Source organism: Aptenodytes forsteri, unplaced genomic scaffold, assembly GCF_000699145.1.
Source record: "Aptenodytes forsteri isolate BGI_AS27 unplaced genomic scaffold, ASM69914v1 Scaffold15, whole genome shotgun sequence".
NCBI classification, from domain to species: Eukaryota; Metazoa; Chordata; class Aves; order Sphenisciformes; family Spheniscidae; genus Aptenodytes; species Aptenodytes forsteri.
Window position 1 is genome coordinate 24,830,075 of NW_008795129.1, and position 26,001 is coordinate 24,856,075.

General features: G+C 39.6%; 1 protein-coding gene across 1 annotated transcript in view; it reads left to right on the plus strand.

Annotated features, from left to right (window-relative positions):
* The window catches only part of DOCK1 (dedicator of cytokinesis 1), a 307,079-nt gene that overhangs the window by 142,656 nt on the left and 138,422 nt on the right, over window positions 1–26,001 (plus strand). The window lies entirely within an intron of this gene.

Below are 26,001 nucleotides of genomic sequence, written 5' to 3' on the forward strand. Positions count from 1 at the left end.
GGAGGAGGAAAAAAGGGGATTTGCAACGTTACTGCCTGACACAAAAATCTGCGATTATTCCTGTTTTTCCTCTACCTGTGAATTCAGTAATAATAGATTTATTTGAAAGCAACATATGCATTGCTGATCATTGCTAAGCACCCTAGTTTTCCAGTTGCACTACTTACACCAGAAACACCAGAGCAGACGCAGAGTGGGTGATGCTGATACGTTTGGGATTTCACCGAAGTGCTTATTTAAAGCTACATAGCTGCATTTTATTTGGAGGAAAAGTGTTTAAGATAATGAATGGATGTTCCCATTTGCTTTTAAACCTCGAATAAAATGGGTGCAAGTTAAAAGTGATGCGGGTTGACAAAGCAGCAAGGATTGACAAACACGATAATGTTCTTAGAATTTAAATCCCATCTTTCCTCCTTTTCTCTCAAACCACTTTATCATTTTATAGAGGACTTTTCAGCGATGTTTTTCATTAAAAAAAGTTAGAAATTAAATGGGTCATGTGTATTTAATCAGACCTGTCTGACAGACAGAAGATGTCACGAGAGGCACGAGAATTCATCCGAGTTGAGAAGCAATGGATCAGTCCCCTTTCCTTTTGAGGATTTCAGTAGTATTGCTGTTTAATAAATGTTTTTTCACCACAGCATGAAACGCGCTTAGCCCAGTTGCCACCAGGTGTGTACCACAGAGTTTGTCTGTAGTGGCACTATCTTCACCATCGGCAGCGCTGATAAGGATTACTGATCTTTGGACTTATTAAAGGGACCCCTGACTTGAAGTGGCAGATCAGACCGGCTGGATGAGCCCTAGCATGAAATGCCCTGCTGCTGCCTGGGCTGAATGTGCATCACGCCACACTGCAGCAGGGAGAGACACCCAAGCTAAGCACTGAACAAGTTAGTACCTCTACATAGCACGATGCAGCAGAAATACTGGCTCAAGTCCTGGACATCTTTTTAGAGTTAATTAGCTGGAGCAGACCATTGCACCAATGAATGCATGCTGCTGCAGCGGTGGCTGGAGTACCTTATTTGTGCCAGCTTTGCTATCTTTGCACAGGGCTCTGCTGATAGAGCCCGACAGTAGGTAAAGAAATCCTTACAGACCTGACTGTCATGTAAACACCAGTGTGGAAGTGTGGGGATGAAGTCACAGAAATCCTCCTCTGTTAAATTGCAGTTTAGCTGTGCAGGACTGGATCAGAAGAGTGTTCAACAAATCAGACAGTCGGCAGAGGGCAGCTAAGTTGCTCTCCCTGTCTGCTACCTGTCCAGGTACTCTGCTTGCCCTCCTCCCTCCGTACCTTATCTTTGCAAGTTTACTGCTGATCCCTAAAAGAGGGTGCCCAAGGGCATGCTTTCTGCATGGCCTGCTGCTCTGCCGTCGGGGTGTGCGCTCCACTCTGGGACAGGGGCTGCGTGCTCCCTGCAGCCGTACCACAAGGGGTGAGCTGATGGCACAGTTTCGATTGCAGTTTATGATCTCTCTGGGTTTCTTAAAAGAGAAATTTTTTTCAAAGAAATAGGTGGGAAGAACTTAAGTATCAACTGCTTGTTGATACACCACCACCACCACCATGCTTTTTTTTCCCCGCTCCTTTTCTTTTCAGCAGTGCTGACTTGCTGTGTTCCAGGACCTCTGTGGTTTTCTCTATACCAAAATAATTTTTTTCTTGGCTGTAGCCTGTATACAGACATGGCTAAAATTACATGGTATGGTGGCCACATTTTAAATATGTATGCTACTTCAACAGAAGCAAGTAGATCAGTGGTAGTAGATGCTGTTACTTTCTTACAAGCTGAAGATGTGAGCTGTGCAGACTACATCCCAGGACGTGCAGACCATGATTGCTAGAAGAAAATACTATTGCTAGTTAACCGTAGTGACTTGAAAGGAAAAGCCCTCTGACAGAAGAAGCAGTTAAAACAACATTCTTATTTTCTCCATAATTATATTTAGAGGCTGTTGTCCTAGGCCTGATTATTCTTGCACAGCATTATACACGTGCCCCATTTATAAAGCTAGGCAACTGTACAGCATTTTTCTGTAGATTTTTAGAGAGTTAGAAGGGACTCTCCAGTTGTGGACCAGATTCCTGCTTGTCCTGTGTATGTGTAACTGCTGACACTGTTGGTGTACATAGGGATATTTTAAATCATGGTTTGTGAAAAATAACGTTTCCTGATTATCATGCTTCATGTTACTGTAAAAGCATATAGAAGTAAATACACTGGGAAAATGGAAATGCTTCATCATACCATTTGCCAATTTTTCAGCCTTTAAAAAATACTAAGCGCAACTGTTGCATAGTGAAACGTAGTGTCAAAATGATGTTTGAAAAGGGAGAGAGAGGTCTGACTTCAACTGGAAAGATGCAAAGAGAAAAGAGACAATTTTTTATTATTTTTTTAGATTACAAATTCATTTCTCTCTAATGGAGTGTCCTACCTTCCCAGACTGCCCTTTTCTTCAGATCTTTGTCAAGGAGGAGTGAGCACTTCTCAGGGCTGTGGGGGTTCATTCCCATAACGCATGCAGGTGTGCAGATGGAAGTCCTGCCTTGGATTTCTAGAGTGAGTGATAAAATCATCAGGTTGTATTTGAAACGAGTGAAATATACTTTTTTAGTGGTACTTTTGTGGAGATAAGAGAGTTAGTACAGTAAGGGGTCCTTCTTCCACACTGCTGATTTCATGCTAAATTTAGGCATCTATGCGTATTTATAAATGTTAATCTACTTGTACAGCCTGGTATTACATACTTCAGGTTTTGCTTTTTTTATTTTTATATTCAGCTTCTGGGAGAGCATGAGGAAACAGGGCACGGCTGAATGACTGAGGTGCTGGTACTGTGCTGGCGTGAGAATGTCAGCCCGTGCCCTCCTGGCTGGCAGTGCCGGGGCATGTCCTCCTCACGCTCATTACAGCTGCAGGGGTTTTGGCTAGAGGACTGCTCACAGTGAACGCTATGCCCGGGGGAGATGTGTGTGTTGAGCAGGTGTTTCGTATGATTATGCTCTGCTAGAACATGCGGGTCCTACAGTGTAATGCTAAAATGTAATTTTCTGGAACAGTCTATGAAGTTCTTGTCAGTCCTTGAGGAAGAAAGCTCAAATCCAGCTCAGGAAAAAGCATGTGGCAGCCAGAGCTCGAGTTATCTGCCAGGTGTTTCAGCTAATGCCAGCATGGGGAAGATGATAACCAAAACCAAAGTCATTTTCAAAATCAGTGTGAGAGCTAGTATTTAAACTTACCCTAGTTTTAAAAGTGTGCCGTACACTGAGTTGCAGGTTCAGGAATGACTTCAGGGTCCTTTCAGTAGGGAAAAGCCAAGGAAAGCGCTGGTGCCACGTGCACTGGGTGAATGATGGGCTGGCGATGGCACCTTCCTTGAACAAACCCCAGCCGAAGGGTTAGGGTCGCTGCGCCGAGCTGCTGACATGGGCTTGGTCTCAGGAGAGTGTTACCACTTGGTACCTTTCCTGCAGGGCCTGCTATTGGGTATAAATTAAGTAACTTTTATTAGGAGGGGTAATTTAAGTGCTGACACTAAATACGTGAGCTAGGTTACTAGGGATATACGTAATTGTTTAGGACTAGCCTAATTTGTCACAGAACCTTACTGCCTCCTTTTTAGGTAAAGAAGAGTGAAGTTTACTTCATTTGAAACATGGAGGCATGGACGATATTGTGCCTTTTCTCTCTGTAGTCATTTGGGACCAATGCTATCGTTACATCTTTGCTAAAAGCAAATATTTTCACATTGCTGAATCTTCATTCTCATTAAATAGGTCATTATTTTCATGCCTTTATATGATAGCTGCCTGGCTTTCTATGCTAAAGATGTTATTTATTTATTTACTTGAACCTGCCATTGGAAGAAAAATGGAGGAACGTTAAATACGCTCCTCTCTTCCAGCTGAGGTGAATGCAAACTTGGCTTGAATTTCAAACAGGTCCTCATGCAATCAAATCCTTAGAGGTGCTCCTTGCTTTGAGGAAGGATATAATCTGCTTGGCTGTGATGACAAAGAAATAAGGTCTTTCGGAGTCATGTTAGGCAGAAATTTGAGAGATTTAATTTAGTGTCTTGCTCCATGGTAAGTTTTTTCCATGAGCTTGGACAATTCATTTGAGACTATGCTCATGTCTGTTCTTTATCTGTAAAGTGTGAGTAATTGCACATCTGTTAACTTGGAGGAACATTTTGAAGATAAAGTGGATTTAAGATTATGTGTATAATACCCATAATACCTGCGTGCAGCTAAAATATTAAATAGCTGATTAAATGAACTGCTATTTATGGATTTTCTGCTCTAAGAAGGAAAATGCTGAGTAACCTTATTAACTATGATAGTTATTTCTGTACTTTGTTGGTGTAAGTATGAGCAGGATTTAGACCTCTCTCTTAATTTCCCATTGTACAGATTATTGGAAGAAAAATATAACAGCAGGTCTTACCAGCTAAAACTGAGATTTTGAGTTCCAGTTGAATGCTGTCTCATTAGGAATGTAAATTGCTGTGGATGTTAGTTTATCATTCATACCAAGAAAGAAGTCCTGATTTTATTGGGATAGTAGGATTTTTTCATATTTTCACCATGTTTATAGTTCAGAAAAGTTCATTTGCAGTATACAAATGTTTTTGGGAAGGGAACTAAACTGATGATTGGAAAATGCTTGTTTCTTATTCTAAGGATGGGGATTATGAACTAGTCTATTGTGGTGTGCACGAGCTGTGGAATCACTTGCCTAATAAAGATGTTCTCAATAGATGCAGAATTCTGCACTGGTTAAATTATCATGCAGCCTGTACAGTTAGGAAATAAATGAGGGTCTGGGAGACCATGATGTATGATACCCTAAATGGCTGCATTTTGTTCATATTTGAAAGGCAGTTTAGCTTGTCGTCATTACTGATGATTTGTGCTTTTATAGCCCTTCTTTTTGCATTTCAGAAATCCTTTGTGCCCATCTGAATAATAAATCACCATGTTTGATTTGTTCAGTAAGAGCAAATGTGAAATTACATTCTTATTAAGACATCTTGAGAAACTGTAAGTGTGGGTAAAATTTTTTAAAGGAATTTTATGCCAACTTTTTAAATATTTTGTTTTGTCTTGTTTATTTTATTACCTTGTCAAATGCCAGGGATATATCTCCAACTGCTTTATGGCAAAGAGAGAAATACTGCCCTGTTTAAAAATAAAAAATCTGATCATACTTTTGATTGCCTTCAAACGAACGGTTTCAGATTTAAGCACCTAATGACATCTGGGATGAGCGTGAATTCCATCTTAGAATTCAAGTTACGGACAAAAGAAAGGCAAATATAACAAATAATGTGGATACTTTCATCTGCTTTGTATTTGCTCTTTGGTGGATTAATATTTATACAACACTGATTTCATTAGAAGGAGGATTTGATGCAACTTTTCTGTTAAACTGGAGAACCATTAAATGTTATAAGGTAATGTAAACTCCCAAACCCTCAGTAAGGTTTTCTTGATTGAAATATTGAACTATTTAAAATTTGAATATAGCATAAAAATACAGGCTTTTCTGTGCTTTCACATGTTGCCTTAAAGTTAGAAGCCCAGACAGCAGTCCGATGCTAATGCATAATACTTAACAGAAAAAACAAGCTAAAATAAAATGAACGAAACAAGTGAAAAATGAAAATAATACAAAATTATGTAAGAGAAAGAAAAGTGAACGGTGCAAATAGAAATGGCGTGTTCAATTTACTTTTGACTATCAATGCTCTGAGTCTAAAACAAAATAAGTATGTAGGCCATAATGTTCAGAAATGAATTCTTTAGTGTAGTTTCCAAAATCCATGTGCAGGCACCAAAATAAAATTGCCCTCAATAGTTTTGATACATGGCAGAATGATGCCAGTGAATGAAAATGGATATAAAGAGGCGGGTTGCAACATCATGGGCACCCCAAACCTGCAAGCCATGTGCTTGCAGTTAAGAGCTTCTACTCTCTTGTTTAATGAGGGGCATGTTGAAAAGGTCTAGTGGTATGAATGTGATGACCACCACAAATTTTAAAAAGTGTTAATACAAATTTAAAAAAGAAAATTTCACAGCCCGTTTGCTGCTCTGGGAAGGCAAAACTTCTGTATGGTCTTGGTCAATATGGCCTTTCTTGCACAATTTCTTACTGCAGAATGAATAACCAACAGGGTCTTGATTTATTTAAACATATTTTTGTATCCACCGTGTATTTCTTAAAACAGTAGTTTAAATGTTCATGTCATAATGTGGCTTGCAAACTAGCATAGTAACACACTTCCATAGTCCAACATTTCTTAAAATATCAAACTAAAACTGCAACTTTTTTTTAATCCAAAAATGGTTGGAAACTGTTGGAAACCTCTCTTTGGTAATACAGTATCTGATAGTAGTGCATCACATTAGAAGACTTGAAAGAACTTGGGCTGAGCAAAATATTCATATCTATATTGTTGATAGTACTAATGTCAAATATTTGTATAGAAAAATAATATATTAAGCTTTGCGTAGTGCCAGTGCTCCGGCTAATTTTTTATTTTTTTAAACTAAAATAACCTGGGAACTTAAGCTTTTGCAAATAAGGGTATGCTAAATTTATGATTGACTGTGCAAAGACTTAATTCTTTTATGTATTAAAGTGTATGCGACTAAGTTTTACCTTAAGAATGGAATAGAAGAAGTTATTTTTAAAAGTCTGAAAATCCTAAAAGCACAAAATATTTAAATAAGTTGTGTCATGCAGCAGTCTGATGATAAATATGGGAAGCCTGATAATGACATTAAATGAGTTTACGATTGACAGCAGAGGCTAAGTGAAGTCCTTCTTAATCCTCCTAGGTCTGCTCTTCAAAATACAGTACAATAAAAAGGGCTGTGTCCTTTATAAAACATGATCTCCAGGATACTATATTAAAAACCATTAAAAGTAGCACCCCATTTTGATTTTCTTCAATTTTTAAACAATTTCAATACTTTAAATATTAATACTTAGCAGCAGCTGAGGAGCATAATTAGCACATACTTTAAATCAGAGGGGTGTCAGTCAATATTGTGGTAAAGCCCAATGACTAAAATCACTGTCAGGGAAGAGGGCAAGGTGCGTGTGCTGGGGTGGGTGAAGGCAGGAGAAGCCCAACAGCCGCGGTGAATGGGAGAAGGGTGCAGCCCTGGCCATCGGGCAGGGTTTATAGGCAGAGGTGGCTAATGGGCTCAACGGACTTTTGCATTGTATTTAGTACCTTTGCCTGCTCAGCGAGGGGCCGCTCTCCCAGCGAAGGCAGCACTGGAGGATGGCGACTGGCAGTAGATGTGCAGGTTTCGTGGTCACGAAAAATGGGCTTTGGGAAGAGATGGTGATGTGATTGAGTAACTCCTCCTGGAAGTCCTTCATGCTTATAACTCTGAAATCTTTGAAAACCCAGAAATAAATTTATATTTTTTATAATTCTGTGGTGCTTCCTCGATTTGGTTCTAGGAATTCAAAGTAGTACCCTAATATTTGAGTGTCTCCACATCCTTCCCTTCTCTGCGCCCTTGCCTCCCTTTCTGCCCAAGCCTTGATGGGGAACTTTGTTGGGCGGGGAGCTGGAATGATTGCTTCTTGTCTCCAAACGTTACTCATTCATCAGACCATCTTGTCACAGAATTTGTGCAGTCCCTTGCTGAACCTGCTTTTGCTGCCTGCCCCCGTGACTTCTGTAGCCACAACTTCCATCACTCACTGCATTTAAAAAATAAATGCCTAAATTAAAAGTACCATCTCATATTTGCTTGAGATTCATCTCCTATTAGCTTCAGCAGCTGCCTCCTGGTTCTAATACTGCGAAATTTGTGAATAACAGCTGTGCACTCATTTCATCCACCACCTCTGTGAATTTGTAAACCTTAGTCATGTAAATCCCCCCTCTGCCTTCTTGGAAGAATCTGGGACTTTGTGGTCCCTTCTCAGGAGACAGTTTCTCCATCCCCTTGTCATAGAATCACAGAATGGTTCAGGTTGGAAGGGATCTTTTGAGGATCATCTAGTCCCCCGCCCGCGCCGTGGGCAGGGACATCTTTCACCAGATCAGGTTGCTCAAAGCCCCATCCAACCTCACCTTGAACACTTCCTATGATGGGGCATTCAACCTGTCCCAGTGTCTCACCACCCTCATTGTAAAGAATTTCTTCCTTATACCCTCATCTAATCTACCCTTTTAGTTGAAAACCATTACCCCTTGTCCTGTCACTACAGACCCTGGTAAAAGTCTCTCTCCATCTTTCTTATAAGCCCCCTTTAAGTATTGAAAGGCTGCAAGAAGGTCTCCTCAGAGCCTTCTCTTCTCCAGGCTGTCATTCTGGTTGCCCTTCCCTGTACCTTCTGCAATCTGTTATGTCCCCCTCGAGCTATAGAGGCCATATTTATTTAGTGAATTCAGTTTTACTTCTCTGTGAGATTATATAAATTGATTTCATTGAAGGATAGTAGTAAACTACTACTTTACTGCAGCTTTATTTGTGAGCTAAGTTTCTACTCAGGATGATGAGCTGGGATGATAAGCTAATGAGGTTTGTTTTGATGTATAATTTTGTTATTTCACATCAATTACCAGATGACAGATAAGCTCTGCAGCAATTGATTATCTAAATAAGGGGCTTGATATCCTGCGGAAAAGCTTCTGGGGACTGAAGGCGATGCTAAATGGACAGACAGTGACCTCCTGTAAGCTGACACATCATGTTACAGGCATTTTTGTTGGCCGACACAAGGGACACCCGTTCTTAAGTGGAGGGGAAAAAAGGACGAGTTAGTCCCACGTGCTTGGAGAGTTTCATGGAGGAAGCAGGGACTGCCTTGCCTTTAACTGGGTGTGTGGGCTGTTGAGCCTTCCTGCAAGAGCTGCAGCATCCCCCCCATCCCGTGGAGGGTTAGGGTTTCTCTTGGGGCTTCTTTTGTGTTTTCACAGATCTCTACGTTTTTTGCAGGTGCTTCTGTCCTTTCCTCTAACAAAACAATTAGTGAAGGATCATGCCCCTTGCTCTTGTCACTATATTCCATAGGAGCTCATTTAGTAGAGAATTTATCATGTGATGTTTTTCATAATATTTTAATTAAACAGAGTTGAACATGAATTTTTTTGTTGTTTTTTTGGTGGTATTTTTATGAAAACTTTTTACTTTTAAGTGTTGCTAGCAAAAATTACAACATGAAGATTCCTGACTAGAAAAATCCCAGTAACTGGAAAAAGCAGAATGCTTGTACATGTTAATCTTTCCACTTAATAAGGAACAACAACAACAACAACAAAAAGTTTTAATAATTCACAGGGATGCAATGAGTATTTTCCTTTTATTTATGCATATTTATCACTTGGCTTGAATTGTAAACATATTAATTCCTGCCTACCAGTTAATGACTTCGGGTAATGTTTGTACTCTCTTTATGCAGAATTGTCCATATACCTCACAGTTAGGAATAGACTTAATCTGGTCTACTTCCTTAGCCCTGAAAGACGTTTTGTCTTAAGTAGTTTTTCTAAGGTATTTTTAAAGCTTTTTATTAAAAAAAAAAATTTTTTTAATCCTTATATTTGCCTCCTCAACAGATAATGAGTAATTTTCAGCCTTACCAATGGAAGTTCCTTAGTGTTTTCAAGACTTATTTTTGCCAAATTTCAAGAGTGGGTTGAGTGTTGTAGGTTCTGCCATAACTTAGGGTTGGTTTATTTTTTCTGCTGTTGTTTAAAATGTTATGCCCCAAAAGGAAGTAGTTCTGATGGTATTAAATGCATGGACATTATGTCAGGAAAAATACTTTCAAAATAATGATACTATTGTATTCAAGTAGGAATAAATCATTGCACTCATGTTTTGAGATCTAAAGGTAGGCCCTGGGATTAATTGGGATATTTGAGATCCCTCAGGTATTTTTTTGTCTCCTATTTTTCATATTTTTAGTATATCTAAGTAGTATTGTATTATATAGAATTATAGTGCCATATTTGTATTCTATGAAATTTTAATGATCTGGTAGTTCTATTATTTTTAAATATTGGAAAGGACGATGGGTGGTAAACATGCTCATATCTGTATCACGAAGAAATTGGTTATGTTGATATACCAAATTGAGTAGTGTTTTTAGTGGAACATAAAACCCAATAACTTTTCTCAGGAAAATAACAAAATTACCCTAGCTTCCTATAATGATTCATGGTTAATTTGGATAAACCATGGGATTCAAATACGGGAGTGAAAATCTTATAGTACTGCCCTCGTGCAGCCGTCCTCCCATTCCCACAGCTTTAGTGTCTGTCTGTGTTTTCAGGATTGTTCCTTGCAAAGAAATAAGTTAATCTGCTTCAAAAATATTATTGATATCCAAACACTAACATGGTTCAAGCTTTGCAAAAAAATGCAGGGTTTAGTAGGACTGAAGCGGGCATGCTTGTGATTTGAGAACGGAGGGTTTTCAATAGATAAGCCTTTTTTTATGTGTACACACTTGAATGGGATAATTTTGCTGATCTGTTTGCAGTTTACTTTTTGAGAATTATTTAAAAAAGATCTGAAGAAAAAATAAGCTTGCACTTTTTGAACTAGTGAAGTCCATGCAATGTTTTGCACAGATCTGAGCATGCAAAGGCAGGAAAAGTATGATTTGTGTCTAACTCTTTCTCTGCATCCCTTGAGATTTCTGTGGCAATATGAAGTGACTTTTTGGCATTCGGTGTAGAGAAAAATGTTCCAGCGAAAGTTAATTTTTGTCTTTGAATGGACTTGGGGACCGGGCAGCTGTATACATGTGCATGAGTTGAATGCATCTTCAGACTTTTAATATATTTTCCATCTCGGTAGTGAAACTCTTCCACTGAGAATCTCCTACTCTTCATTTTCAGTGGTGCTTTCCCTGGTCTCCATTTTGCTAACTTTCGTAAGGAGGTAGTCCTCAAACTTTCCTCTTCAACATTTACAAGCTCGGTGCTTTTATCCACAGATTTTTTTTGCTGGTTTTTTTCCCCACTGTTTGAACGTCTGAGCTGTCTTAGCCTTGGTCCAAGTGCATCAGTTCTGACTTCTGGCTTTTCTTTCACGGGCTTAATGGCAAAAATATTGGCAGTATTTATATGAGGTATCCAGATCTGGATCCGCTGGGATCAGGGAGTGTGCAAAGCAGCAAAGAAGGGGAGAGGAGCAGACCTACAGTTTTTAGTAATGTCTCATGAGTATATATGAGAAGAAAAATGGAACTGGACTCAAACACAAGTCTAAAAACAGAAAGCTGCAGCCCATCTTTGGCCTAGTTACCATCTCCTTTGTCCCGAGCAGAAGTGAGCGGGGTGCTCAGACGGCACAGGTCGCTGTAACACTGCTGGCTTCAGTGAGCTGTGACAACTTGCAGTCTGCAGTATAAAAAACTACAAATTTTTTTCTGCCCTCAGCTTTGTTGCCGTATTATAGCCATATGAAGAAGTGTTATGCACATAAATATGTGGATTATCATGAAAATTTTAATTAAATGACTGAATAGTAACTGAAGATGGCAGGGGAGGCAGTGTTGCTAAATTAAATTCATTCCATATAGCTTTTGCTTTAGCCTGTGCACTGGTTTTAATTTTACTTATTCTTTCTTAATATTTATTATATATTTTCAATATATATCAAAGCTGCTGCTTTGCTTCCGTTGTACTGGTTTTAATGTACTTCACCTTGGCAGAGAAGTCCTAGGCCTCCAGGACTGGGATGGGGAATCCCGGGTGAGTCCAGGCAAGGAGCTGAACATGAGAAAATGTAAAAGAGCTTCTGCTTAGTCCTGTTGTTACTGCTCAGCGGGCAGTTTGGGAGGAAAAAAGCAGAAAGGAGTGTGCATCACGGGATATTTGTGTACGCTCGCCCAGAGCGTCGTAGGAAGGACTCAGCCTGTAAGAGCTGAGCTCTGTGGAGCAAACCAGCCCCTTCCCCACCGCCTTTTGGGAGCATGGCTTCCCCTTTCCAGGCTGGCAGACCCTACGCCTGTTCCTCCAGGCTGGCAGTCCCTACGCCTGTTCCTCTGCTGCCACTGCAGTGAGAGAAGTTGATTTTTTTACTTTGGAACGTTTTAAGTCACTGAATTTAATCTTGTTTTGGATTTAATTTTAATTGCTTTTTCAAAGAGAGATTAATTCTCATTTAGGTGTGGATATGTAATTTAAAAAGATCTCTTGACTACAGTTGCTTTTGTTAACCACATGCATAGGCTGTACGTATGTGAAAGCAATTACATAGTTGAATATACATCTAATCCCATTCTTAATGCTTAAGTGTTATTGTGTTAGAAAATGATAAACGACTCCTTATTTGTGAGGAGATTTACTTTTTTCCCTTATGATTTCTGCCAAGACAATGTTGGAAGGAAAATGTATTTCAATTATAAATTGAAATTTATTTCAGTGGTGGAAAACCCGCACTTAAAAATGCTTTGTTATTACTTGAATATATTGAATGTGTTGGATATCATAAGGAAAATTATCAAAACATGTTTTGCACTTTAGTCATAGTGAATTATTCAATACAGAAGGTATTCCCCTAAAATGCTTTAGGTGTTTTTTGGTAGGCCTGCAAGCACAGATAAACCTGAATTAGCTTCGTCTGGAACCAGTAGAGCTTTATGAGTAAATATTCCCTCTTGGTCCTGTGCTTATTGCTGCCATGCCAGGCTAACTAGTGTGGGGGGAGCACCACGCAGACACTAGGGTACTGCTTTTGGGTCTCGGGATACCAGGCTGTCACCAGGCGGTCACTGGATGCAGATGAGCTCTGTCCTTCAGGAGCTGGGAAGTTGAGTCCCACATCTTGGCTTTTCCATGGAATGGAAAAGGGAAATGAGATGTCCTGGGTTTAAAACTTTTAGTTCATTTCTTAACTTCCAAGTATATGTTATTCATCTGAAATAAATGGAATAAACTGAATTTAAACGTAAAATAAAAATCTGTGTGCATGCAGAAGAAACTCCTGTGGGAGTCTAATTACTTCAAAAAGATGTATGTGCAGGTGCTCGCCGGTTGCTTGCTTCGGTTCTGTGGTTTGGCTTTCTTAAAATAGGCTTTTCAAATTTTATTTATTCTAACCGATTAGTTCTTTAAGTCATCATGCTTTTCATGTATTCTAAATACTTTTTTAAAGAAATGTATTTCAATTTAATGCTTTTTTGAAGTCATCCTTTTTATTCACATGAGTTAGCGCTGCTCCCATTTACTGTTTATTCTTACCTTGAGAATTGTCAGGAAGGGTTGAAAGCAGAAATTGCCTCCCATTGCCCTCTGTGCCCATAGCTGAGTAAGTGCCGTTGTCTTCATGTCGTCCGCTGCCTTATTTTTCCGTGCTGCCTCCTGCTCTTGAAACGAAGCGTGGCTCCTTTGGCCTTAACGGCGAGGCAGAGGTGTCCCTGCACGTACCCGAAAACTGGGCAGGTCCCATAGAGTATTGCGTAGATCAGGCTTTGTGGTCCCACACGGGCTCTGTTGTGCTCCTACCCGGAGTTTCATGTTTCCTTTTGTGCTGCTGAATGTTGTGATTGGCCCCAAATCAGACAAAAAGCCCGGTTTGTCCTTAACCTAGCTGATGGTCTCCTTTTGTCCTGCTGGTGTTGGGTTTCTGCTGAGTTTAGGCACGCTGATTTCTGCAGTAGGAAAAGGATAAAGACCTATTTATCAGTAGCATCCTGTTGGAGCATATTATGTTGAACTTTTTGGTCATCGTTCCAAAGAGTAATAAAAAAGAGTTTTAATTAATTTAGTTTTCCACAATATAAATGTTCAGCTCTTTTTGCTTAGATTGCATATTATAGATTGATTTCATATTCTTTTCATGAAGTATCTTTGAGCTTTGAAGCTCTTCTTGATACTGTACATTGTTTAGCAATAGGTTGTCTGAAAGAATCCCCCAAAGTATTCTGAGTTTCTCTGAGTTAATAAGAAACAAAATTCAAATTTAATAATGTTATGGGGAAGAATTGTGTCATTCTTGGAGATGCAACCCACGTATTATCGTTTTCAGGTTCTGCAGATAAGTCCTTCCCCGTTTCCTTTAATTAAATGCAAAGTGCTAAATAGGTCTGTGTTCCTTGATAGTGTATCCTTATGAAACATAGATACGGCTACTTCTCTAAATATCTGTAGATAGCCTCTCATACTGCCTGTAGGAAAATATTTAAATCTGAACTTATTGTTTTTCATTGTCAAAAAGGAAACACTACTGAGTTTTTCCTCTGCTCCTGGCAAACCTTGCATATGTTTTAGAAAACATAATAAGCTGAAGAAATTATAGACGAAGTAAGATTGCCAGCATGAGAGACAACATACATATGCGTAAGACAAAGAGAAAACTTTCCGGTAGACAATTCCCATAGGATAATGGTGGTGATGTTCCCGTGGGAGAAGTGGAAGCTGGAAGCCTGGACCCTGCGATGGTTGTAACTCGGCAGGCGGCAGAGCTCTGCTCGCAGCTCTGCGACGGTCTCGCATGGGACCCCAAGCAAATCGCATCTGCTCACTGCGCTCCTGGTTTTGTGGCTCTGTAATGGAAGTAATGGGTTTTCTCATTCCTCTGGTGAATCGTATTCTAACTTTTGAATGAAAGTTGCAACATGTGCATTAGCAGGAGCTGTACTCCTCCAGACCCCCTCCTTGCATCTGTCCTGGAGGAGTGCGGGTATGATTTGGGAGCCAAATTCCAAGGGAAGAGGCAGGTAAGGTGAGGATATCCCCGTAGGCAGAGAAGAGCAATTTCACTTCTGTGAAATCCCCTGTTTGCTACTACTAGGTATTAATCTTTTCAGCTCCTCTTATCTGTCTATATTGGTACAGAAAGTCTAACTTAAAACGTAACCGGTCTGGGAATTGTATTTCTCTTATTTACCATAATGGCACATGGATTTGCATAAATACTACTAATTTTGCTACTATACTATGAAATATCACAGAAAGTTGAACTTAGGTTAGAAAAGTCATAACAAAGGACCAGACTGTTACGACCAGTGCTATCTTTTTCTGTTTATTCAGTTTTCCTACTCTTTGGGGAGGAGGGAATGAGAACATTGACTAATGGGGTTTTCATTTTGATAACATGCAAATGTGAAAAGAGCCCTGTCTTTATTTTTAACATTGATGAGAGCCTTGCAGTAATTCCTGTCCGCAGCGACCATGTAACCTTCTACAGCACTGACAGCTGAGAAACACAGCGCAACATCAGAGACTGCCTTCCCCATAAACCTCCTCCCCATATCTACTGTCTGTTCTGTCCCGAAAACTTCATAACAGAACAGCCCCAGTGGTATGGTGTGATGGTTTATGTGATTACGAACCAAAGGTAGAAGTCAGTTAAAAAATGCAAAAGCTTCCCCAAAGAGACCTCTTCTTGCAAGCTGCTTTTTAACCCAAGGGTATCTAAACTGCGTGTTTCTTTCAATTAAATTTTGATTGCACGTATTTCTGATCTTTCTTTCAAGCTTGCTAAGCCCCTCAGTAAACCAGTTGTTAAATATTTTATGTTACAACAGTCAAATGAGAAGCACCAAAAGTAGACTAATTTGTCTTAAAAACGGCTGTTGCTTTTATAAGTGTGTTCATCTGGCAGGGTCACCTGTCTTGTATGAAGAGGAGGTTCATTTAAAAGATAATATATCTTTCCTTAGTATTCCCATGATTTGTCATAGTGATATCCTACTGCAGCGTGATTTGGCTGCTGCAGAGACGATATCCATAATACCTGTAGGCTATCACAATTACTGAAATTACTTCAGTGCAGTCATTCTTAACATAGGATGCCAGTTGTCTTAAATTATCTTTTCCGTGTATTTGCAAAACTTAAATTCTTTAGCTGGTCTGCATCAATGTTATCATAGTTTATTTACATGGCTTTCAACATTGGTCATGTTTGAGAAGTAAAATTGTGCTTCTGGTTGCATTAACTAACATTGTGGTTTACAGATGTGTTCATCCATGAGTAGTTTTGTGGTGTAGGATCCGTAAACTATATTTTGCTTGTGCCTCCTTACAGTATCCTTGAAAGGCCGCAGCCTGCCGTGCTGAAAGAGGCTGATGACCTAGCTTTTGTGAGCATCTCCTTTCCCACGGTGATGTTGTAAGTCTTGCTGTGGGTCAGTGCTGAGCTTCTTTTGTTGCCTCTGTAGCTGGTGCCGAGGTGGCGACGCATTTAAAAGCAAACCTCTCTGGTCCTCTGGTTGTTGAGGATGCTGCAAGAAGAGGACACGCTCCTGCGCTGGTTGTGCACGTGTCTGTCTCTCAGCTGTATTATCCCTAGCTTTGTTTTTATTTTAACTCTTTGGTGACTTCTGTTTGCTCCAGAGAAAGTTCAGCTTTTTTTCCTTGTCATTTATCTAACACTGAGTGCTAGAACAGATATGTCGTTCATTTTGAGAGTGCTTGAGAGGATGATAATAATAATGATAGTTAAACTAGCTTCCTAGCAATAATGTGAAGAAAGTAAGATGGGAAATCTAAAATAAACAAGATGAAAGGCTTTCCCTGGGGTAAGGAAGGCAGGTAGTTTGAGGTTCATATTAGTGTCAGGAACTTTGTTATTCCTATGTTAAGTCGGTAGCAAGATGATTGCACTGTCTGTTTGCGTGTGTGCAAGTGTGCACCCATTTCTGTCGCTCCTCTTCGATGCCAGGTACAGGGAGAGGTGCAGGCCATAGTGAGGTGCTTTTGTATGAGTAATTCCCCAAACGCTGAAACAGTTGGTGAGGATTTTGGAAAAGTACAGACAAAATGAATGTGTGTGTTTATAAGCCCCAAATAAGTAGTATGTAATGGTATTGGTACAGTTGAACAGCAGAGATTTCCAGTGTGCACGTGAACTCTGGAGATAGGCTATCTCCAGTCAGGTTTCATTATATGGAAAAAATGTCCAGTTTACAAGAGAGATTGAAAGGGGCAAACAGAACCTTTCTGCAGAGAGATGTCTTTAAATGACAGGGTGGGTTGAATTGTCAAGGAAGAGGGTCAGAGCAATGTTTTTCCACCAAAACAGAGGAAGAGCGGAGGCTGAAGCTAAGAGGAGCCCACAGGAAGGACAGGGCTCAGAGACTCCCATGGGAAGGGGCACCCGGAGGTGCTCACCGCTGCTCTCTGTAGCCCCCCAAAAGCGCCAGTGCGTGCAGTAAGGGAGTGGTGCATGCTGTAGTGGGACTAAAAACTCTCTGGCCATGCACTGGGGAAGAAGGCTGCTGATCGCTGTTGATGGGAACATCAGCTGCGTTACTGTTTAAATAACCCAGGTGTAACTTTCTACAGCTAGAGCTGTAACAGCAAAGCTGACAAAACATCCATAAATGCATTTGAGGACAGTGGGTAAATCTTAAACCAAGTGGTACGAGTCCAAAGTCCTGTATCTTTTTAGATGGTGTAAAAATGTCAGTGCACATCTCTCTGCTCTGCTGTGAGTTTGTGTCTTTGAAGCCTTACTCAAAGGTTGCTCCTCTGCATGGGGCTCAGTGGAAACCATTCCTCAAATAGGGACTGATGCTGGGGCACACCAGCTCATGTTTGTTCTGCATCTCTGTCCTTGTCCTTCCCGATGTGTCCGGATATCACACGAGTGGTATGAAAGGCTTTAAGTGCCAACCAGTGATAATTACAATAAAAGTAAGTAAATCTAAATCCCAGAATGGTTCTATTCCCATATTCAGTGCTGCATGTGTGCAAAATTATTTAAAAACATATTTTGTATGGCTTTTCCTCATTTTTTTTTAACTGTTAGAATACTGGCCATACCCATAAATACTGTTGTTTTCTGTATTTTATTACTTATATTTATAATTTTATTATTAGCATTAATAGAAGTGTAAACCAAGATACCTGAAATAGATTTATTGAGGGCAGTTCTCTAGATTTTCAGTGAAATAATTTTTAGTGTAGCAAGGGGAGAAAAAAGGTGGGGAAAAGCAATTGCATTTAGAAAACCAAAAATAAATGGACTGACCTTCAGAAATCTTAAGCACTGTGATTTCAATTGAAGGGCATACTGTTATTACTGAGACTGTATAGAGCTTTTTAAAGTGAAACATTTTTGGTTAAAATGGACTTCTTTGAAAAAGAACCTTAGAAAAATGATAAATGATGTTGTTAAAATGTCTCATTAATTTTTTGCTTGCCTTTTACGAAAGTTAATGCAAAGTGCTTTCAAACTAGGGAATGCTTTGTATATATTCTCATTGTGCGTATCATCAAGTTTCTAATAAATAAGCCTTTTACAAAATGAATTTCAGCTGAGCTATCGTGGTCTTGGCTTCTGGTTTTGATCAGTGTGAAGATCCTTTTTGCTGTTCCTGCCAGAGAGGTTTCCCTGTATTAAGAGGGTTGTTGTTTTTTCCCCACTGTTTGGGAATATAGAATTTTCCTACAAATGAAACAATAATCAGGATTTTCTTTATTCAGAATTCATTTTGAAGCAGTAGATCAGAGCCTGTAGCAGTGTTACAGCATGGAAAGGTGTCGAAGGGGAGCTGGTTGAGTATTTTTACCTTGCTGGAGCTCACCGAGATGGGGAAGGAGTGGGAGCCTGCGGGTCCGTCCGGGCAGAGTAACGGAGAGCTGCCTCCAAAACAGGGGAAGGTTTGGTTGTTTTCTAACAGTTGATAGTTGAAAGAAGTTTGGAAACCTTTGGACAAGGACTTCTTGCTAAGAACCAGCCTTTCCAAATAAAACATCTTCCCAAATACATGAGTAATTATGGTACTTCTGTATGGCTTTTTTTCTCTGTAGTTCTCAAACTATTTTTTTCAGTAAAACATGAAGTAGAGAACTGAAAAACATACCTTTGTTGCATTTATTTTGCATCCACAAAGTTATTTTGTTAATTGCGGGAGCATTTGATGACTTAAAATGTATCCCAGGAAATATTTGCTTACTGGTTTGCCAGATAGGAGTCATGCTAAGCAGTTCCTGCAGGGGCTCAGCGTGGAACTGACGTCTCTCAAATTTTCTCTTTTATGTAAAATGCCTAATTTGTGTTGTTTGTAAGAGCTTATGGATACAGCAGTTTGCACCAAAGGGGTTGGAAACTGCAGACAGGTGTGGGAGTGCTCTGCTGGTGGGAAGGGGTGAGCACATGGGGCAGCGACAGAGGGGTTGGCAGATCCTGGTCTCCTGACCGTGCAGGAGAGGTTCCCAAGATGGGGAAAGTTGGGAGCTTGTGACTTCTGGCAGCAGCAGGATGGCTTTGCTCTGCCTTCAGGGAGGCTTTAGGGGGACCCAACAGCAACCCCCCAGGCTGTCAAGATGCCAGAGCAAGGCTCTTCAATGCAGTTGATCTCCACCCTTGGAGGTTTCAAGACCCAATGGGGTAAAGCTCTGAGCAGCCTGGTCCAACCCTGGAGCAGCCCTGCTTTCAGCAGGTTGGAGGAGAAGCCTCCTAAGGTTCCTGAGATAGCCTACATCATTATCCCAGTGACAGGCTTAGCACACCTAAATGCTGTTCTTCCATACCCCACCTATGAAAATAGAAAGTTTCTTTAGACCTTGTGCTCTTTTGAGGAAAATCAGCTAAATTTACATTATTTTCTATTTTGGAACCAGAGTGCTTAGCTGGTCAGAATGTAGTAATCAGCACTGAAGTCCTGTAAAGGATTTCCTTTTAAAACAAGTTTTCTATTGATTGATAGAGGTTGAACTGTCAGAGATCAAATCTGGATCTGTAAAATACGTTTGGAGGTAAAACAAGTTATGCAAGGCTAAATAAGCTAATACTCACCTATAACCTTCCGTATCAGTCTTCTGAATTTTGAATGGACCTACATTGAATTGGGTTGACCAAAGTGGGGTTTCTATTAGGCAGAAACTAGGCAAGCACTGAGCGCTTAAATCAGACTGCGTAAAGGAGATGGCATGTCCTGTCCAAGAGCTCTGAGAGCAAAGTTTGTCAGCTGAAAATACCTTAGTGGATCTTGCTTCATTTTCAAAAAGATGCCTTTGTAATAATGTTTGTGGCAGCAGGAAAAAAACCCAAACATTTATCACTCACATTATTACAAATGTTAACTCTCGTTTCTCAAAGGGCAAAGACTCGCATGTTTTATTCCTTCCATTTACTCGTGTTCAAGAAGGCAGGATTTGGCCTAAGGAAATGGGAAGTAGCATATATTCAGTAAGAAAAAAAGTGATGAATGTTAACATTTTGCACTTGTTTACATTCTGCTGCTGTATCCATGAAATAACTTTCTCTCTAAAGGTGCTGCTGAATTTACTGTCAGATTTCTATTACAGGAAAAGAAATGTTTGTTTTAATACTATGAGAAATATACGAATTTATATACATATATATATATGTATCTTTAGGGGTGTTTTGTTCTGTTTCGTATTTGATTCCTGTCCTTACTCATATGATGGCACGGGTAGATGCTGCTGGTAGAAGCTGAAGGAATCTGTGTCAAACTCATTTTACGTGCTGTATGGACTGCTAGAATACAATGATAGCTGTGACTCCCATCCGCCACGCGCTGGCCAGCGGAGAGTCCTTGGCACAGTGCTTTCTCCAGTGCCAAGAAAAGCCCAGGAGCAGAAATCAGGCATTTTGCTCCCAGGGAGGTGAATTACTTTCATATAGAGTGATCCCCATTCCTGGTTTTGGCATATTTGCTGTTGGGTCTTAACCTTCATCATGTGCTTTCACTGATGCTTGTGGTGATGTGACCAGGAACCTACTCTGGTGCATTTTAACTGGTAGCTAATGGTGAGCTATGTGCTACTGGGCCATTTTATATGATACAATATAAAGTATGCTTCAAAACAAGAAATGCCGGGAGATCCTCTGCCGTATCCATGTTGGGTTATCATAGAATCATAGAGTACTTTGGGTTGGAAGGGACCTCCAAAGATCATCTAGCCCAACCCCTCTGCAATAAGCAGGGACATCTTCAATTAGATCAGGTTGCTCAGAGCCCCGTCCAACCTGACCTGGAATGTTTCCAGGGATGGGGCATCCGCCACCTCTCTGGGCAGCCTGTTCCAGCGTTTCACCACCCTCAGTGTAAAAAATTTCTTCCTTATATCTAGTGTAAATCTTTTAGTTTAAAACCATTACCGTTTGTCCTATCGCAACAGGCCCTACTAAAAAGTCTGTCCCCATCTTTCTTATAAGCCCCCTTGAAGTACTGATAGGCTGCAATAAGGTCTCCCCGAAGCCTTCTCCAGGCTGAACAACCCCAACTCTCTCAGCCTTTCTTCATAGGAGAGGTGTTCCATCCCCTGATTATTTTTGTGGCCCTCCTCTGGACCCGCTGCAGGGTTGTTGTAAGAGCTTTTATAATACTTTGCTTAAGTGAGCAAACTTGTCTGCAGACACATTGCAGTTTACATTTAGTAATGAGGTAACTCACCTTGCAGCGCAAGCTCACATGCCAGCCCGCAGTCTTAGCAGCAGTTACCAAAAGTTGAAATGTGGGGCATTTTAAAGACGGATTTTTATCTTGTGAGTCCAGAAGCGGTGACAAATTCATTCGTGGCTTCTAGAAATGATAACAACTGATTTTTATTTCTTGATTTGTTGCTAATGTATATAGAGTGCATGTTGTAAGCAAAGAGAAAACTTACTTCCTTTTTATATCATTGCAAACTGTCTGGTAATTGTGAGGAACTTAAACTCTTTTCAACAAAGTAATTCTATGAAAATGTTCTGAAAGCCAAAATATAGTGAGAAGTTCATTTTAATGTTTTGGGGTGGGTTTATTTTTTTTAATTATTTATCCATTCATTTATTTATCTGTGTAGTCTTTTAAGGCCACGTAAGGAAAACTTTATTGAAAAATAAATGCAACTTAGGCTTTTTCATCTGTTCCTGATCATGGTAATAGGGACATTGTAATGAAACATCCCTTCACTTAGTGTAGTTTTGATTTCTCTTAGATTTTCTCACTATACATAAAGAGCTTAATATTTCCAACTTCGAGATTTCCCTGGAAGAAAATGGACAGGACTATTTAAAATAGGCTGGTTTACCCCTGAGGGAGAAAAGCATTGGCATGTGTTGTCTCTCCTGCAGGGAATTCTTTTCTCATTCTGAAATTTTTCAGTGTTAGTATTACTTGTGGGGATTTTTTGATATTAAAATGTCCCTACCTGTATCTGTTGAAGGGCCATTTGCATATTTATTATTTTATTGTAAAGGTAATTCCAGAAAATAAGTACTTTCTGAGCATTCATGTGCCTCTTCAACTTTCCTTCAGAACTGTATTTTACAGGAATTAGAAATAAGTTTAAATTTTGGAATTGCATGGTCTTTTTTTTTTTTTAATACAAAATGTATTTTCTGAATAATAATGCATTGTTTCCAAAGAAGAATCAGCTGCTCTGGTGGTCTCCTTCTCCTTCTCCTTCTCCTTCTCCTTCTCCTCCTTCTCCTTCTCCTTCTCCTTCTCCTCCTTCTCCTTCTCCTTCTCCTTCTCCTCCTTCTCCTTCTCCTTCTCCTTCTCCTCCTTCTCCTTCTCCTTCTCCTTCTCCTCCTTCTCCTTCTCCTTCTCCTTCTCCTTCTCCTTCTCCTTCTCCTTCTCCTTCTCCTTCTCCTTCTCCTTCTCCTTCTCCTTCTCCTTGTTGAATTACCAGTCCTCCAGCATGGGAGCTGGATCTGGCTTCCCTTACAACAGGCTTGCAGATGCCCTGGATCCCATGATTTCACTTTGGGAATACTAAATTCCCACTTGCCTCAGTGTACCTGGTTTGAAAAGAAAGAGTTAATCCAGCGCTGCTGCTTTTGGGCAGGAGAGAAATTAATGGTATTAAACTGCTTACAAAGTGCATTAAATGCGGTTCTTTAGTATGATGTGTAGTAATTATCTTAGTCACTGTGTGACTACTTCATTTCTGAGCTTTGCAATATGGAAGGATGTGAAAGGCTTTCAGTATAAACCTTCACACTATTTCAGTGAATAAATAGCTAATAATTGCACAAGGCAATGGCAAGCCCCCTATGTTGCCCTTGCAGTACTTGCTGTATAAACATACGTTTGGAATTACTCCTACCGTTAAAATTGAAATTGGTTTTTTAGAGAATTAGGGTTTTTTTTTCTGTGTATTGCTTGGAGTGGTATGCTGCAGAAGATGACAATGGTCTCCAAATCCAACTAAAGATTAAAAATCAACTTAAGATTAAAATTTAATAATGTTGTTAGGTATTGCTAAATAGTTAATAGACCATATTAAAAACACCTACAGTACAAATATTGCCTATAAATAATTGCAAATTTTTATTAGCGTTGTAATTAAGAGCATGCTGGCTGCAAATGATACCTCACTAAGTGCAAAGAAAATTATGAAAAGTAAGCAGATGACTGGTAGTGTGCTTTTTTCTAATATTAAATAGATTTACCTAACCAGCAGGGGCTTAAACACTATTTAGCAGGTGGGGAACTGAAGATAAATGTTGTAGCCGAGATGTCTGCGTGTGTAATGCAATGGAGGCTTAAAGGAGCAATATTATATCAAAGAAGGAAAGGCTTTTGTTACCAAGATAGTACTAAGATGAGTATGAATCATTGTTTTATGCAGGGAAACAGGAAAATATGTTGATTAACTTGTCAAGGACCCTGAACCATTCTGCTTGGCACCACTTTTGGGGCTCAGCATAAGCTGACATGACAACATTTAGCAAGTTTCTGTAATTTTCTGTAACTAAAACTTAAACGCGTTACAGAATCCCATCATATTCATGTTTCATTTGTATTTGCTAAGCTTCTTTATTTTTCTGAATTTATTTTTTTTCTCCAGCAGCCATTCCAGGTTTTTAACGAGCTTTCACATTTTCACGCTTTTGCATGGAAGCAGAGGGTTTAACTACCAGACATGAAACTTCCGTGTGTCCTTTCCAATTCTCACCATGCTAATGAAGAAGTTATTCTTCTGTAATTATCTCTGTCTTCGGTGACTCATCGTTTTCCCTGGCTTATGGGGACAGTCATAGCAACTCCCCCAGAACTAGTACGCTGCTCCAAGGGGAGGGTTGGGCTGCCTTGGCAGGAGCCAAGGATGTTGGAGGGGGAAGAGAGGGCTCGTGTACAAGCAGCCATCCCGGCGAGCAGCCAGAGGAGGGGAGAGGGGTCACCAGTAGATGCAGAGGAGATGGCAATCAAATTAATCCGCATGTCTAGCTGCTCCTATATCTAAAAATGAACATTAAAATGCATTTGAAAGTTTAACAGTTGTTCCACATTCATTTTTTTCTCATACAAGGTTGCCATGATAATTTCCTCAGGTATGAAAATTCATCTTTTGATTGTTGCAGCCGTGTATATTAACTTAAATTACTCACCAAACGGGTAGATAAACACAGAAATATGATCAAAGCTATTAGCCAGTTACAGAAACTACTTGGTTAGAAGGAAGCAGAGGCTGCATGTTGACTGCTGGATTACCTGGAAAGGGCTGGATTTGCAAATGTGAGGTTGATGTGTTTATGTGAAGGAAGGTAAAGATACATTTATGTGTTTGCAAAGCAATGGACTTTATTTAAGTGAGTGAGTGTCTATAAAAAGATACCATGAGCAAAACAAAGTTCATCTTCAGCTCTCCTGAGCATTTATGAACCATCTACGGAACCTTATGTGAAGTGATGGACTGAATTACATCTGCAGCTTAGTCTTAAGCAGCCAATTTTAAAAATTTGTAATTCTGACTAGCAATGAAACATCACTTTGATTGATGACATCATTAGGGGAAATAGGACTGAATATGGGCTATTGAATATTTTCTCGCAGGCATAAGCCCTTTTACAGTGTCTACAGAGTGCTTGTTATACAGTGTTTTGACAATTAACATTCTGAGATTTTTGAGATGATCCCATCTTATTTACATTTCATAGTAGTAAACATTATCTTTGTACAGCCGCAGCTTCTATTCTTGTCATAGTTTGTTATAAAGTTCTTTTGATGTCATGGAACAGCAGCTCAGGTGGCCTTTTCCTTTCATATTCATGCCGTTTGCATATGCCTAAGAACTCTCATCAGGTACCTTTGCATCGTGTAGAAAAAATAATGCTCTCGCATGGACAAAATCAGTTATGTAGGAGTTTCGATCTAAATTCCATTACAAAGGAGAAAAGCAAATTCAAGGCGTGCTTATCTGGTGGAGGTTGGGGGATTAGACTGTAAATAAGAGGGCTCATAACACACACAGATAACCTAGTGTAATTTTGCGTTTGATCTCAATTACTTGGACTGATGTAGAAATAAATATTTTAAATTGAAAGTAATGCAGATCTTAAAGGTAACAATAAAACCTCTGTGCTATGCTTAGAAAGAAAACTCCTGAATGTTCTGTCAGGCTGTGCATGGCATAGAATAACCTTGAAAACGGCACAGAAAGGGTAATTTACAATTTTATCAAACCATATATAGAATCATTTATTTTCTGAGTAATTCTGCTGGTTTTTTCCAACATTCTTTTCTTCATTAAAGACCAGAAAAGATGTGGATGCTATTACCATAATCAGTCAACAGATTTTTAGCAGATAGTCAGACAAGAAGGATGGACAAGCAGAGAAGTCATTTATGGGATCGGAATGTCTAGTAGCCATAGAAGTGGGTTTGAGTTGTTACTACAATACTTTCACATGCCAGAATGAAAGATTAAACTTTTTTTTGGCACTTTTTACTTTTTCCATGGTCTGAGAGAGATATGTTTGGTACTGCTATTCTGTTTTGATGGAAGTTACTGGGTTTTGTTTTGTTTTTTTAAGCATCACAGTATCTGATAACACCACTCAATGGAATTAAACTGAGATGCTCAATATAATGATTTTTAAGAGATTTCTTCCTTGAGCAGAGTATTGACTTCCCAAATGCAAATCCTGATATTGTGTGATATTTTTAGGAGTAGTGTTTATTACCTTCCAAAGCCTTTAATGCCTGAGCAATTTTTATAGGAAGAATATGTTGCAAAATCTTCAGTGAAGATGGTGATAAAACCATGAAATTGGAAATAGAAACTTTTCAAGATGTTTTTGTTCTCTTG